The 15,986-nt window shown below is 37.3% G+C and overlaps 1 pseudogene; it reads right to left on the bottom strand.

Annotated features, from left to right (window-relative positions):
- Positions 1-9,014: 9,014 nt before the first annotated feature.
- LOC119062549 (60S ribosomal protein L37a-like) lies at positions 9,015-9,386 on the bottom strand (annotated as a pseudogene).
- Between the last annotated feature and the right edge of the window lie 6,600 nt (positions 9,387-15,986).

Here is a 15,986-nt window from a genome sequence, read left to right as displayed (position 1 = left end):
ACTGAGTGAAGTAAACTCTAATTTACAGATTAGCCAGTACTCATTGCTACAGGTTGGAAAAATATGTTCTTTAACTTTGCTAATAAAGGTGATGATCTCTTGTCCATCTCAGTTGTTTCCAAAATCTGGAGGAAAATACAGAATGTTATCACTAAACTATCAAATGTTCTATTTTTTACTGTTTTTTTTCCACTTTATATGTAAGATGTCGTTAGAAATGACCACATTCCTTCTTGAGATTGAGAAGTGACACTGATCTGGCATAATCTGTTTTTAGTGTTGGTATTTGCTAGTGATTACTCCTACCTTAAAAAGAATTTGAGAAATAATGGTTCTAAGAGTAAATCCATCCATCATCCCACCATCCACTTTGATGTTTTTCAGTTATTTTTATAGATATATGTACATGTTTTTAAAAAATTGGTATTATTTATAACAAATTTCCAAACTTGAAAATTGTGAAATCTGCCATAATACAGAAGAGGGTATTAAATGCGTACAGATTAAAGAGAAGTAAAATTACAAAGCACATGCTGATATAACCAATGCTCAGTTTAGGAAATTGAACACTGCTAGCACCGCAGCAAAATGTTCCTATGTATCTTTCCCTGATCACATACCTGAACTCCACAGAGATACCAATGTTCTGCTTGTAATGAAAATAATTTTCATATTTAAAAAAATTTTTACCAGTTATGTATAATAAATCTTCTCAAACTGCTTTTTAAAATAACTTTCAAAGATCACAGATACTTTTAGAAATGCAAAATCTCATGCTCAAAGATTTTGGCAACATCAAACTCTCACTTGTGCTTATCTCTGAATCAGCCTGTAACAACAGTTCAGTGCCATCTGTAGACCACACTTTGAACAGCACCGATAGCTACATTCCTGAAAAATATTTTTTTAACCAGGTAAAAAGTAAACTTTAATAAGTAAAATTTAATGAGTAAAAAATTCTGCTTAATAAAGAGAGTATTAGTGTATCATACTGTGACTTTGTTTTGCCAAGTCACCCATGTTGTTGCATATGGCTGTGGATTGTTTCGTCACTGTCCATTACATGAGTGTACTATACAGTTACGTGCTTTCTACTTAACAGCGTTCGGATTGTTTCGGGTTTCTTTGCTGTTATGAACAAATCCACTATGAACATTTTTGTACATGTGTCATATTGTACATGTGTATGAACTATTGAGAATACATCTAGGAGTGGAATTATTTGCTTATAGAATGTGTGTATCTTCATTTTTACTGGGTAATGTCTACCTTTCTTAAAGCAATTGTATCAATTATTGCTTTCCCCAGCATTGTTAGAAGGTTCCACTTTTGGTATTGTCAGACTTGGAAACTTGAAAATCTTCTGGGTATTTCTGTTATTTTTATAGATGTATGTATATTTGTTAAAGAATATACTGCATCATTGTTAATCTGTATTTCCTTGAGATTATTTTTCTCATGGGTTTACCATTTTGACCTTCTCTCTTGTAAACTCCCTATTTAAATTATTTGCCCATTTTTAAAAACAGGATTGTTTGACATTTCTCTATTAACAGGATTCCTTCATGTATTCAGGAGACTAATCCTTTGGTTATAACTAGTTCAAATATCTTCTCAGTTTGTTTTTATTTTTTTCTTCCTAGTGAAATGTATCACTCTTTTTCTGTATTGGTGTTTCTGTATCTTGTTTACGAGAGGTTTCTCTACCCTAAGGTCATGAATATCTTTTCCTATGCTGCATTCTAAAATATGTGTATTTTGTGTTCTACTGAATTGAGTTTTGTACAAGATAAGATAGGTAACCAGGTTTCTTTTTAAATTTCTTAGCAGCTCATCTGTATTGATTTGGAATGCAATTTGATCATCTAGTAAGTGCCCATATTTACACGGGGTCTGTGTTTCTGGGCTTTCTGATCTATTCCATTGATTAGTTAGTCCTTACACTAGTAACATACTGTATTAATGACTAAACCTTTTAAAAGTTTTTTTTTAATGGATTTCAGAGACAGAGAAACATCAATTTGTTCCTCTTATGTATGCATTCATTGGTTTATTCTTACATGTACACTGACTGGGGATGGAACATACAACCTTGGAGTATCAGGACGATGCTCCAACCAACTGAACTATTCAGCCGGGGCTTAAATTCTTGTTATTGGGGAAAACAGGTCTTATTTTGGCTATCTCATTTTTTGCATTTTTGTACAAAGTTGAGCATTAACACAAGTATCAGTAAAATAAGTCCCTTAGGCTTTTGGTTGGAATTGTATTTAATTTGTGAATAATTTCCTCTTATAATAGTACATTTTCCAGTGAATGAACATATCCTTCTATTGTTAAGGTCTTAGATCTTTTGATGAAGCTTTGTAATTTTCTTCACAGAAGTATATATTTATGTATTTTATTAAATTTCATTTTCTCGTTTTTAATATTTTTGATGCTATTATAAAAGGTAACTGATTTTTTACTATTTTTTGCTGTTGCTGCCATATTGATATATAATTTTTAATTTGATTTTTTTAATTCAGTTCTGACAATTCATCTGTAGATTCTTGTGGACTTCATGTACACAATTGCATCATCTACAAGTCAGGACAAATTTGTCTTTCTGTTCCCCAATACCTTCTGTTTCTTTTTTTTTCTTTCTTGTCTGATTGCATTTGCAGGGATCTTCATCTAGTAGGATGTTGAATAAAAGTCATAAGAGGCTTTTTTGTTCTGTTGCTGTTCTCTGGGAATGCTTTCAAGGTATCCTATAAGCAATTTATGGTATTTTTATTAAATTTAGAACTTTCCCTGCTATTCTAAGTTTGCTAAGATTTGCAGACTTACAAGTTGAATATTATCAAAAGTGTTTCTGGACTTTTTGAGATAAATAATTTTTTCCACCTTTATTCTCTTAATATGTGGTCAGTTGCACATATTTGTTTCCTATCATTAAGCCCACTTTCTTTTTTTTTAATTTTAATTTTTTAAAATATATTTTATTGATTATGCCATTACAGTTGTTCTATTCCCCCCTTCATTCCCCTCCATCCTGCACACCTCCTCCCCCACCATTCCCACCCTTTAGTTTATGACCATGTGTCTCAAGTTCTTTACATTCTATATTTCCCCTACTATTCTTGCCCTCCCCCCTATCTATTTTCTACCTACCGTCTATGCTACTTATTCTCTGTACCTTCTCCCCCTTTCTCCTCCTCCCACTCCCCTGTTGCTAACCCTCCATGTGATCTTCATTTCTATGTTCCACTCCTGATCTAGCTATCCTCTTAGTTTGCTTTTGTTTTAGGTGTGGTTGTTAATAACTGAGTTTGCTGTACTTTCACTGTTCATATTTTTATCAGCTTTTTCTTAGATAAGTCCCTTTAACATTTCATATAATAAGGGCTTGGCAATGATGAACTCCTTGAATTTGATCTTATCTGAGAAGCACTTTATCTGTCCTTCCATTCTAAAGGAAAGTTTTGCTGGAAGAGCAATCTTGGATGTAGGTCTTCGGATTTCATGACTTGGAATACCTCTTTCCAGCCCCTTCTTGCCTGTAAGGTCTCTTTTGAGAAATCAGCTGACAGTCTGATGGGAACTCCTTTGTAGGTGACTGTCTCCTTTATCTCTTGCTGCTTCTAGGATTCTCTCCTTCATTTTAATCTTGGCTAATGTAATTATGATGTGCCTTGGTGTGTTCCTTCTTGGGTCCAACTTCTTTGGGACTCTCTGAGCTTCCTGGATTTCCTGGAAGTCTGTTTCCTTTGCCAGATTGGGGAAGTTCTCCTTTATTATTTGTTCAAATAAGTGTTTCCACTGGTGGCTATTCCTCTTCCCCTTCTGGTACCCCTATAATTCGGATGTTGGAGCGTTTAAAGATGTCCTGGAGGTTCCTAAGCCTCTCCTCATTTTTCTGAATTCTTCTTTCTTCATCCTTTTCTGTTTGGCCATTTTTTTCTTCCTTCTGGTCCACTCCTTTGATTTGAGTCCCAGTTTCCTTTCCATTACTATTGGTTTCCTTTGCATTTCCCTTCATTTCAGTTAGTTTAGCCTTCATATGTTCCTCTAATTTGTGACTAAAATCAACCAGTTCTGTGAGCATCCTGATCACCAGTGTTTTGAACTGTGCATCTGAAAGTTTGGCTATTTCTTCATTGCTTAGATTTATCGGCTCTGGGGCTCTGAGTTATTCTTGAGCCATATTTTGATCTGTTCGTGCCTGTTATGTATGAGGAGAGGAGCCTTAGTTGTTCACCAGGGCGGGGCCACCCAGGTCGCTTGTTTGTGATGCTGTATGTGGGGGCAGGGTCAGAGAGGGACAATGGTGGTCCCCTCTGCTGCTTCTCGCCACTGGGGCCTGCACGGTCTGTCTCACTGCTTGCTCCTTCACTGGTTTATCTGCACACAAATGTGTGACCATGTGCAGCCCTCAGTGGGTCCATTGCCTTGCGCCCTCAGTGGGTCCGCCCCGCTGCTACTCCACACCTGGGATCCACCCACGGCTGCCAGCGCTCCTGGGTCATGCACCTGGGTAGGTCCAGTGGATCTTTCCTGCCTGATCCTGCCCTGCTGCAGGCTCTGCCCCTTTTACTGGTTTGGCTGAAGGGTTCGTTGTGGTCAGACTTCCGTATAGTTCAATTTTCTGTGGTTTGGCTGCGTTTTTGTTGCTAAAATTTTGTTGTTTTTAAACTTGGTTGTGTGAGGAGGCACAGTGCTTCCACCTACACCTCCATCTTGGTGGAAGTCCCCCACTTTCTTTTCTTGAGGTAAAACCAATCTGGCCATGATGTGATTTGTTTGTTTTTAATAGCTGGATTTGGTTTGTTTTAAGAGTTTTGCTTAATTTCAATATTGGATAGCTTTAAAAAATGAGTTGGAGAGTGACTTGCTTTCCCTGTTACCTGGAAGAATGTCTGTAAGATTTTCATTACTTATGTCTTGAACTAGAAGGAAATTAGAAATCTTAGGTGAAGTGTGTTGGGGGTCTGGCATCTTTGTTGAATACTGATTCAATTTTATTATTAATAAGAGTGTTTCATGTAATACTGGTTGGTAAATTGAATATTCCTAAAAATGTGATTATTTCATCTACATTTTCAAATTTATCAGCACAATGTTATTCTTGTTCTCTTTTATCTTTTTAAACATATCAGATCTATAATTATGTTCCGCTTTTCTCTGATACCATTGTTTGTCTCTTCTATTTGACCAGTCTTACCAGAGGTTTATCACTTTTATTGTTTTTTCAAAGAGCAAATATTTTGGTTGTTTTCTTGTTATATATTTGTTGTCTGTGTCATTGATTTCAGCTTTTTCATGATTTCTGCTTTTCTTAGTTTAGTGTCATATTTCTATATTCTTGGGTATTTAGCTCAAATTTCTAACTTTCTAGTATATGTTTAAGTTTAATATATATTAAAACAATACATTTCCCCCTAAATCCTACTTTAGCTCTATGTTAGTTTTCTATGCTATGTAACAAATTACAACAAATTGTCAGTTTCAAACAGCATACTTTGATTATCTCACAATACCTATGGGTCAAGAGTCTGGGCAAACCTTAACTAGGTTCTGTGCTTAGGGTCTCACAAGGCTACAATCAAGTAGTCACTTGGCTGTGTTCCCATCTGGAGCTTGGTGTCCTCTTCTTAACTCATCAGGTTGTTCACGAAATTCATTTCCTTGCAGCTGTAGAACTGCGGCCCTCGGCCACTCGTGCCTTCCCCTCCACTTAAGCAGTTCACATCATTACTGTTTGCTTCTTCCAGGCCAGCAGGAGAGACAATCTGCTGTGTTGAGTCTCTTCTTTCAGAAAGGCCTGACAGGATTTTCTCTGCCAGAATAATCTCTGTTTAGAGTCAACTGAATGGGGACCTTAATTAAATCTCCAAAATCTTTTTACCTTTGCCATATTCTGTTGATGAGAAGCAAGTTATAAGGTCTGCCCACATGAAGGTATAGATATGGAGATGGGGAAGGATTTCAGGGGCCATGTTAGAATTCTGCCTACCTACCACAAGCTCCATTGTACAAGACTTGATAACTATCATTTACAAATGTATTTTCCCATATGGTTCATTCCCTTTATATTTTACTGCTGTTTTCTTTGGCTATGGAGAAGCTTTTTATTTTGATGAGGTCCCATTTGTTCATTCTTTCCTTTATGTCCCTTGCTCTAAGGGATATATCAGTGAAAATATTGCTGTATGGAATATCTGAGATTTTCCTGCCTGTGTTCTCTAGGACTTTAATGGTGTCATGACTTATATTTAAGTCTTATCCACCTTGAATTTATTTTTGTATATGGTATAAGTTGGTGATTGAGTTTCCTTTTTTTGCATGTAGCTGTCCAGATCTCCTAACACCATTTGTTGAAGAGGCTATTTTTACTCCATTTTATGCTGTTTCCCCCTTTGTTGAATATTAATTGACCATGGATACTTGGGTTTATTTATGGATTCTCTATTCTGTTCCATTGGTCAAGGGTTTGATTTCCAAAATATATAAAGAACTCACATAACTCCACTCTAGGAAGACAAACAACCCAATTAAAAAATGGGCAAAGGATCTGAACAGACACTTCTCCAGGGAGGACATACAGAGGGCCCAGAGACATGTGAAAGCATCACTAGCATCACTAGCCATCAGAGAGGTGCAGATTAAAACCACAATGAGAAACCACACCTGTCAATGGCCATCATAAACAAACCAACAAATCAGTGCTGGTGAAGCTATGGAGAAAAGGGAACTTTAGTGCACTGTTGGTGGGAATGCAGACTGGTGCAGCCACTGTGGGAAACAGTGTGGAATTTCCTCAAGAAACAAAAAACTGCCTTTTGACCCAGCAACACCACTGCTGGAACTATACCCTAAGAATCTTGAAACACCAATTCAATAGAACCTATGCACTCCAATGTTCATAACAGCACAATTTACAATATCCCAGTGCTGGAAGCAACCTAAGTGCCCACTCATAAATGGGTGGATCAAAAAACTAGTACATTTACACATTGGAATACTACACAGCAGAAAGAAAGAAGGAGCTTCTACCCTTTGCAACAGCTTTGATGGATCTGGAGAGCATAATGCGAAGTGAAATAAGCCAGGTGGTGAAAGACAAATACCATATTATCTTACCTGTAAATGGAACCTAATCAACAAAGCAAAGTAAGCAAAATACAACCAGAGACATTGAAATAAAGGACAAATTGACAGTAACCAGAAGGGAGGAGGGCCAGGGATAATGGGGAAAAACAGGGAAGAGCCATCAAAGATCATGTAATGTATGTGATGTATAAAGGACCCATGGACAAAGCCAAAGGGGGTGGTAGGTTCCAGGATGGGAGGGGCAGAAGGTGTGGTGGGCTGAAAATGGAGACAACTGTGCTTGAACAACAATAGAAGTAAAAGACTTGATATCTACTTAATCAATTTAAAAGAATTTTCTGATTTTGTTACTCTAATTTGACTCATAGATATTATTTGGAATTACAGTTTTTAATTTCCAGACATAAGTATTTAAGTTCTGTTTTATTGATTGCTAACATAATTGCAGCATAGTGATCAGAGAGCATATTCTCTGTTATTTAAATTATTTGAGATTTATGGACAATTGCTTTATGATTCCACCTACCTTTCTCTCAACTTATATGTTGTCACATGTTTTGTATACCTTTAAATATAAGTTATTACTATTTTTATGTATTCAATATTCATTTAGATTTACCCATTTATTTGCTACCTTCTTTGCTCTCTGTTCCTTGCCGCTCTTTAAGTTTACATCTGGAATAATTTTTCTTCTGCATGAGTACATTTAGAATTTCCTTGAGTGCAGGTCAGCTGGTAGCAAATTCACTTCACTCTTTTTGAAAATGTCTTTATTTTGCCTTAATTTTTGAAGGATGTTTGTTCTGGGCATAGAATTCTCTTTGGATAATTTTATCTTGAAGTGTCTTCCTATTGTCTGCTGGCTTCCATTTTGTTAGAAGAAATCAGCTATTTGTTGCCTTATTGAAACTAATCCATTTTATGGGGCTGCATTCAACATTTTCTCTTTGTGTTTGATTTTTCTGAAACTTCCTTGCTGTAAGTGATTTCATTGTATTTTATCACTTGGGTTTGTTTTTTTTTTTTTTGGCATCTCAGATCTGTGGATTGATATGTCAGTTCTGGGAAGTTTTCAACTATAATTTCTTTTAATGTTGCCTCTGTTTAATGTGCTCTCTCCTTGCCTCTGGGACTTCTAAACGTATGTTAGACCTTCTTGATGTATTGCCTGTATCTATTTTTTTTGTATGTTCTATATTTATTTTATCTCCATCATCTTAGATTCTGATATCGCTTATAAATCATGAATTCACTTTTTAGCTGTTTTTAATCTGCCATAAGACATTCCTTGAGTTCATAATATGTTTTTATGTTTTTTAATTCTATTTTTCTGTTAGGTTCTTTTTTTCTTATGTGCTCAGTTATTTTTTATGTCATCCAGTTTCTTGTTGCATTTTTTAAACCTCCCCTGAGGATATGTTTATCGGTTTCAGAAGGAGAGAAAGGGGAAGAGAGGGAGAGAAACATTGATGTGAGAGAGAGGCATTGATTGATTGCCTTCCATATATGTCCCAACCAGGAATCAAACATGCAACCTAGGCCCATGCCCTGACTGGGGATCAAACCCACAGCCTTTTGGTATATGGGGTGATCAATCAACTGAGCCATCTGGCCACACCTTGCTGCATTTTTAAAGTGAGTATTTCATTTCCATGAATTATCCTTTGTGTCTGATAATTCCAGTGTGTACAGACTGCTGTGATTCTTTTTGTGGATCCGTGGTTCATATTGCTTCTAGTTAATGTTGTCTTGGTTATCCTTGTACTTCATTATGTTTGTTTACTTGAAAAACCTAAAAAAAAAAATACAGGAATAATTTAAGATCTGGGATGATTTTATCTTCCTTAAGAGGCTTTTGGATTTTGTTGTTTATCTGTATGTTATATAAATTAACTCATTTATTAAAGGCTAGCTATATTTCAAATAACAAAGCTCCTTCTGATTTTTAGTTTCTTCAGTCTTCTGTTGGCAGACTTTACTGTGGTGGCAGAAGTGATCATGCAGGTCCAGGTACCACCGCTATTATTTTCATGCAAGAACCGTAGTGCCACATCCCCACAGCTCATCTCTTATCTTGGCTTTGCTATGGAGAGAACGAGTGTACTTGACCTGCTGGCTGATTTCAATGTTCTTCACCATTTTCTTGAGGGAGGCACCATAATGAGTCTCATATTTACCAATAATTCTGACTTTGTTGGTGTGTTTAGCTTTGTCACCGCAAAGTAGGCTTGAGCCCCGAGAAGGAGGTTTTTTCATTTTTTCTGCCAGGTCTGAGATCACAGTCTGGAACTTAGGCTTTAGATTTTCTGTGCCCTTCCAGATGACCCACTGAACTTCAGTTTGTACCCCCCACTCCAGGATATGGCCCTGACTTGGGCTTTGGTCCAAAGGGGTGTTTTCACCATTTGGTGGATACTAAATCCAACGCTTGTCTTTTCAGCTCTGGTTGTTGATGAAAAGACAACTACTTTTCATTAACAACCTCTCAGCTACTTTCTCTAAGATTGGCAATCTTCCCAGGGGCAAAGGTAGCTTTGGCACTGCTTCCTGAACTCTAATTCTGTCCCTGAATTTGACCTGGGAAATTCTAGCTTTTATGTCCTCAAAAAGATACTTACTGTTTTTCATTTTCAGGGGAACATTGATCCAAATAACCTGTTTTCTGTTTCCTCATTACCCACCTTCAGAAATTCTAGGTTGCATCTTGGTCATGAATAAAATGTGCAACTTCTGTACTTTTTTTTCTATGTTATTCTTTCATGACTCATAGAGTTCAATTTCCCCCAGATGATATCTTCTTATCAGTGACTCATTTATTTTTTCAACAGATATTCATTTAGTGCCAAGTATATTCTGTCCTTTTTTTTAGAACTAGAGCAGGGGTGTCTAACCTTTTGGCATCTCTGGGACACACTGGAAGAAGAGTTGTCTTGGGCCACATATTAAATACACAAACACTAATGAAAACTGATGAGCAAAAATAAGACCCGTGCATAATTTTTGTGATATCGGCCACCACAGATAAGCATAAGGGTCCTCACATAATAACCCTAATTATGCTGCAGCCCTTTCAATAATCTTTTATAATCATTCAGCAGGTCCCAAGTTTGTGATCACTAATATAGAAAAGTACATACATAAGTAATCATTCATGTTTTTAAAATATTTTTATTGTAAATGTAAAGGAAAAGATGGCAATATAAAACTAGTGGGGCATTTGACATTGTATTTGAGAAAGTAGTGCATCAGTATCTGGTATCATAGAAGTAGTTGTAATTCTTAGTGAGTTTTCCCGGTGCTTGTCATATATTTTGCTTCTAAGTTTACTCTTCACATGTTTTATTCTTGAAAATAGTTGCTTGCGAATGTAGGTGCTGCCAAATAGCGATGACATGAGTAAGGCATGATTGTGAAGCAATGGATATTTGGGAAGATAGGACCTATAAAAGTCCAATAAAGAGACATGATCAAAGTTTTCTTTAAGTCAAGTGTCAGATTGCACCTCCATGTGTTCCATTTGAAAGTTGGCAGGTAATATATTTATGTCAACCGAAAATGGGATTGTAAACATTGGAAAATATTGATTACTTTCCCAGAAATGTTGAAATCTGTTTTCAAATTCTTGTATCAAATCGAAAAGTAAGGTGGCATTATTTTTCACTGTTCACAGGACTGTGTTTAGCCAATGTGTTGAAATGCTTAAAATTGTTTGCCTTAATTTGAGCTTGCCATAATTTCAGTTTTATTTGGAATGCTGTTATGGTTTGAAACATGGTATTGATAAGTTGGTTTTCACCTTGAGGATGTATGTTCAATTCATTTAAATGAGCAGTTAAATCCACTAAAAATGCTAAAGCTCTAAGCCAGTTTTCATCATCAAGTTATGGCACAACTTTATTTTTGATACTATAAACAACAGCATGTTGCAAAGCATAAAATCTTGTCAATATTTGGCCTTAACTTAGCCATCTTACTTCTGAAAAGTAAATGATGTCACCATAGTCAGCATCAGTACTTTTAAGGAATTCCTGAAGGTGGTGTTGACTCAGTCCCTTGGCTCTTATGAAATTCAGTCTTGATGATGATTTGCATGACGTTATCCATTTTTAAAGCTTTTGTGTATAAATTTTATTGATGTTCAATGCAGTGATACTTCTTCCAATGGGAGTTTTGGGCATCAATTGCATCATCTTCTATTAATTTTACAAGTCCCTCTCTTTTACCTCCCATCGCCAGGGCACCATCAGTAACTATACCAGACATGTTGGCAATGGGCAAAACCGCTTTAACATATTTCTTACTGCTTCATATGACTCTCTTGACTTGGTTGTGTCTTTTAACGGCACTAAAGAAGCCATTCCTTCAGTGCCATATTCGTCATCAATACCTCTAATAAAAATGGCAAGTGGAGCCATATCTGTGGTATCAGTGCTATCATCCATCACCAAAGCATAAAATTGAAAATTAGCAGCCCCGCTCTCCAAACTTTTTTTGATAGACTTTTCCAATTTTTTCAGTTTGCCTGGCTGTGATGTGGCAAGGCAAACTGATTTCAGAAATATCCCTCTTTTTTTCAGGGCAAATTATGTCTGCCATGCTTTATATACACTGCTTAATAAACTCACCATTAGTAAATGGTTTTGATTTTTTGCTGTTAAATATGCTACCACATAACTAGTTTTTACAACAGAACCAACCAAGTTATAACTTTTTGAAAAAAATTTTGTTGAGCAGACTTCTTTCCAGCTCTGCTATTTTGTTCTTATGACACAATCAATATGCATTGAAACTGGCAGCATGTTTTCTGCATATAATGCCTTTTCAAATTATAGTCATTGAAAACTTTCACAAATTCCCTGCAAATTAAGCAGAGTACTTTACTATTTCCCTCTACAGAAAAGTAGTCATCTGTCCATTTTTAATTGAACAATCTTCCTTCACCCATATTTTTTCTTTTAGGGGGGTTCTTTTTTCTTTTGAGTTGTAGAAGTCATGCTGGTATTAAAAAAATAATAATAGGGCTTCCATCCAAGATGGAGGCATAGGTAGATACACTTTGCTTCCTCATACGAACAAAAGTAGGACAACAAATTTAAAAACAAAAAACAACCACAACTGCCAGAAAATTGAAATGTATGGAAGTCTGACAACCAAGGACTTAAAGGAGAAATATTCATCTAGACTGGTTGGAGGGGCCAAGACAGGCAGCCAGGATGGAGAGGACATGTGATAAGGCGGTGGCTGGTAGTCCCACATTTGCATGTAGATAAACTAGGAGGAACAACTGGGGGGCAAGACAGACCATGCAACCCATGGTTCTAGCCCCAGAAAAGAAGGCCTCAAACCCCCTGGATGTAAATACCTGTTGGGGATGCAGAGGCACGAGAAACTCCCAGCCTCACAGGAGAGTTTGTTGGAGAGACTCACAGGGTCCTAGAATGTACACAAACCCACTCACCCAGGAATCAGCACCAGAAGGGCCCGATTTGCTTTTGGGTAGGCAGGGAAGTGACTGAAAGCCAGAAAGAGCCAAGCAAGGGGCATTGTTCCCTCTCTGGCCCCTCTCCCACATACAGCACCACAACACAGGGAAGTGGGTTGCCCTGCCCTGGTGAATACCTAAGGCTCTGACCCTTACAACTTAACAGGCACACCAATATAAAAAAATATATGGCCCAAATGAAAGAACAGATTAAAGCTCGAAAAATAGAGCTAATTGATGAAGAGATAACAACCTATCAGATGCAGTGTTCAAAACACTGGTAATTGGGATGCTCACAGAAATGATTGAGTATAGTCACAAAATAGAGGAAGAAGTGAAGTCTATGCAAAGTGAAAGAAAAATATACAGGGAACCAACAGAGAAGGGAAGGAAACCTACACTCAATGATTTGGAGCAGAAGGAAGAAATAATGTTCAAGCAGAACAGAATGAAGAAACAAGAATTTTAAAAAATAAGGAGAGGCTTAGAAACCTCTGGGACAACTTTAAATATTCCAACATCTGAATCATAGAGGTGCCAGAAGAGGAAGAGCTAGAAATGGAAAACTTATTTGAAAAAATACTGAAGGAGAACTTCCCTAATCTGGCGAAACAAATACACTTCCAGGAAGCTCGGAGAGTCCCAAAGAAGTTGGACCCAAGGAAGCACACACCAAAGCACATCATAATTATATTACCCAAGATTAAAGAGGAGAAATTCTGAAAAGCAGCAAGAAAAAAGGAGACAGTTACCTACAAAGGAGTTCCCATAAGACTATCAGCTGATTCTCAAACAGAAACTTACAGGCAAGAAGGGGCTGGAAAGAAGTATTCAAAGTCATGAAAAGCAAGGATGTATATCTAAGATTACTCTATCCAGCAAAGCTATAATTTAGAATGGGAGGGCAGATAAAGAGCTTCCCAGATAAGGTCAAACTAAAGGAGTTCATCATCATCAAGCCCTTATTATATGAAATGTTAAAGGGACTTATCTAAGCAAAAGAAGATGATCAAAACTGTGAACAATAAAATAATAACAAACTCACAGCTATCAACAACTGAACCTAAACACAAAAACAAGCTAAGCAAACACCTAGGACAGGAACAGAATCACAGAAATGGAGATCACATGGAAGGTTATCAGTGGAAAGGGTGCAGGGGGAATGTGGGGGAAAGGTACAGATAATAAGAATATGGCAGGTACAAAATAGACAAGGGAGATTAAGAATAGTATGGGAAGTGGAGAAGCCAAGGAACTTATATGTACAGCCCATGTACATGAACTAAGGAGGCAGAGATTGCTGGTGGGAGGGTGGGGGGAATAAAGGGGAGAAAGAAAAATGGGACAACTGTAAAAGCATAATCAATAAAATATAATTTAAAAATAAATAATAGATAAGGAAACTTATTTACTTTTATTGTGAAAATTATTTGACAGGAAAATAGGAAGCAAGGTTTGGGCCCTTCCACAGCTCTTTCATCTGCTGTTGCAGGACAAGGTGAAGGGCCAATTGTAAATCGTGGTAGGAGATGTGTGAGGTGTTGCTGAGGTATGGAAATGCCTTTAATAATCAAATAAGAATGCTTCCCTGACTTCCAAATAACACTGAACACCTGATATTGCAATGGTAGATTGAAATACCAATAATTGCTGCCTTGCTACACCATCACGAGCACATGTAATGTCTGATGGTGTCAATTCTACAGTCTGTGTTTGGAAGGCAATGCACTGAAACCACGCACCACGTAAAATGGAAGCCACACATGTGTACAAACAGCAAGAGTGTATGTACATTTATTTTACGGGACATTGCAACATGTAATCCCCAAAAGCCTCCTAACATTTTAAGTGAATTTACAATTTTGTCTTGGGCCTCATTCATAGCCACCCTGGCCTGCACATGGCCCAAGGGCCACAGGTTGGAACCCTCTGAACTAGAGATTCAAGAACTTACCATTTTGTTCTAGGTATTAGATAATAAGCCAGCTTTCATATAAGAGGTTTTAAACCTGGGATGAACCCTTTAAAATTATTTAAAAGATTTTCCGCATATCTTCAGTTTTCTAGAGAAAGAGCATGTCATTTTCATCACATTCTTGAAGGGGTCCATGACTCAAAAAAAATTTTTTTTAAAGATTTTATTTATTTATTTTGGTAGAGAGAGGAAAAGGGAAGGAGAAAGAAAGGGAAAGAAACACCAATGTGTGGTTGACTCTCACACATCCCCAACTGGGGACCTGACTTGCAACCCAGGTATGTGCCCTAACTGGGAATCAAACAAGCCACCCTTTGGTTTGCAGACCAGCACTCAATCCACTGAGCTACACCAGCCAGGGCTCAAAATGTTTTAAAGAAGAATTGTTCTATATGATATTAGAGTAATTTTAGCTTTTTTCTATTAATATAAAGATTTTAGTCCTAAGACTACTTTGTTAATTTATTCTGCATGGTGGGAATTGGAGGATTGGATATTGATTAACTTTAAAACTTTCTACTGTTCAATAGATATTTGACTAAATGTCTACTGTGTGCTAGGCAATGAGAATACTGAAGTAAATGTGATAGTTTCTTATTCTAAAGGCATCTGGACACAGATCTCAAATAGAAAATGACAACATCTAACCTGAAAGTAATCATTCTCAATCATTTGTATTGTAAGAATCACCTAGTCTACATGCAAAAAACTGGTCTTTCTTCAGTTTCTTCACCCAACCCTGAATCTTTGATTTAATACATCTGGGGTAATTCTTGGTAGTCCTCCCAAAGGTTCTGTTCGTAGGTGTTGTTATACCACATTTTGAGAAATAGTAAACACTTTTGTAATACTGTCTCCCTGTTGTACTATTTTCTCCATTCATGCTATATAGTTTATTTACTCTTCTAAACAATGCTTTCCCCCCATTTTACAGATGAAGAAATTGAAGCACCAAATGGCTAAGTTCACTCGCATAAGGTCACACAGTCAGTGGTAGAACCAGGGTTCAAACACACACGTATCTGTAGGAGCAGACTTGTGTCTTCCATGTGTATATGTAACCTCCCAATCGTGCAGAGATATGTGAAGAGCTAATCTTGACCCTCAGAAGGTCTCTCACTTTCAGGATCTTCCTATTACATTGCTAGCCAATCCACTGGTCTGCTGCTCATCTGATGTGAGGCCATGGCTTCAGACTAGCAGAGCTATGGGGTTCCCCTATTTATTTCCTCCCAAGTTTGTGATTTTTATTGACAGCACCACTAGGTGTGAAGTTCTGCCATCCACTCCAAGTCAGGTTAGCTCCATCCAGAAGTGGAACCCCTGGCTTTCACTGCCAGCCTCACCCTGGCAGCAAGCACTGTTGCACCAACATAGCTGGAGAATGTGCTGGGTTGGGGAGATGAGAGCAGCTTCTAGCAAGAATGCCGCAGA

Source organism: Artibeus jamaicensis, unplaced genomic scaffold, assembly GCF_021234435.1.
Source record: "Artibeus jamaicensis isolate MK-2021 breed Jamaican fruit bat unplaced genomic scaffold, CSHL_Jam_final contig_402, whole genome shotgun sequence".
In the NCBI taxonomy this organism is placed as follows: domain Eukaryota; kingdom Metazoa; phylum Chordata; class Mammalia; order Chiroptera; family Phyllostomidae; genus Artibeus; species Artibeus jamaicensis.
The sequence above is the reverse complement of the archived record's forward strand: the minus strand, read 5'-3'. Positions and strand labels throughout refer to the sequence as shown.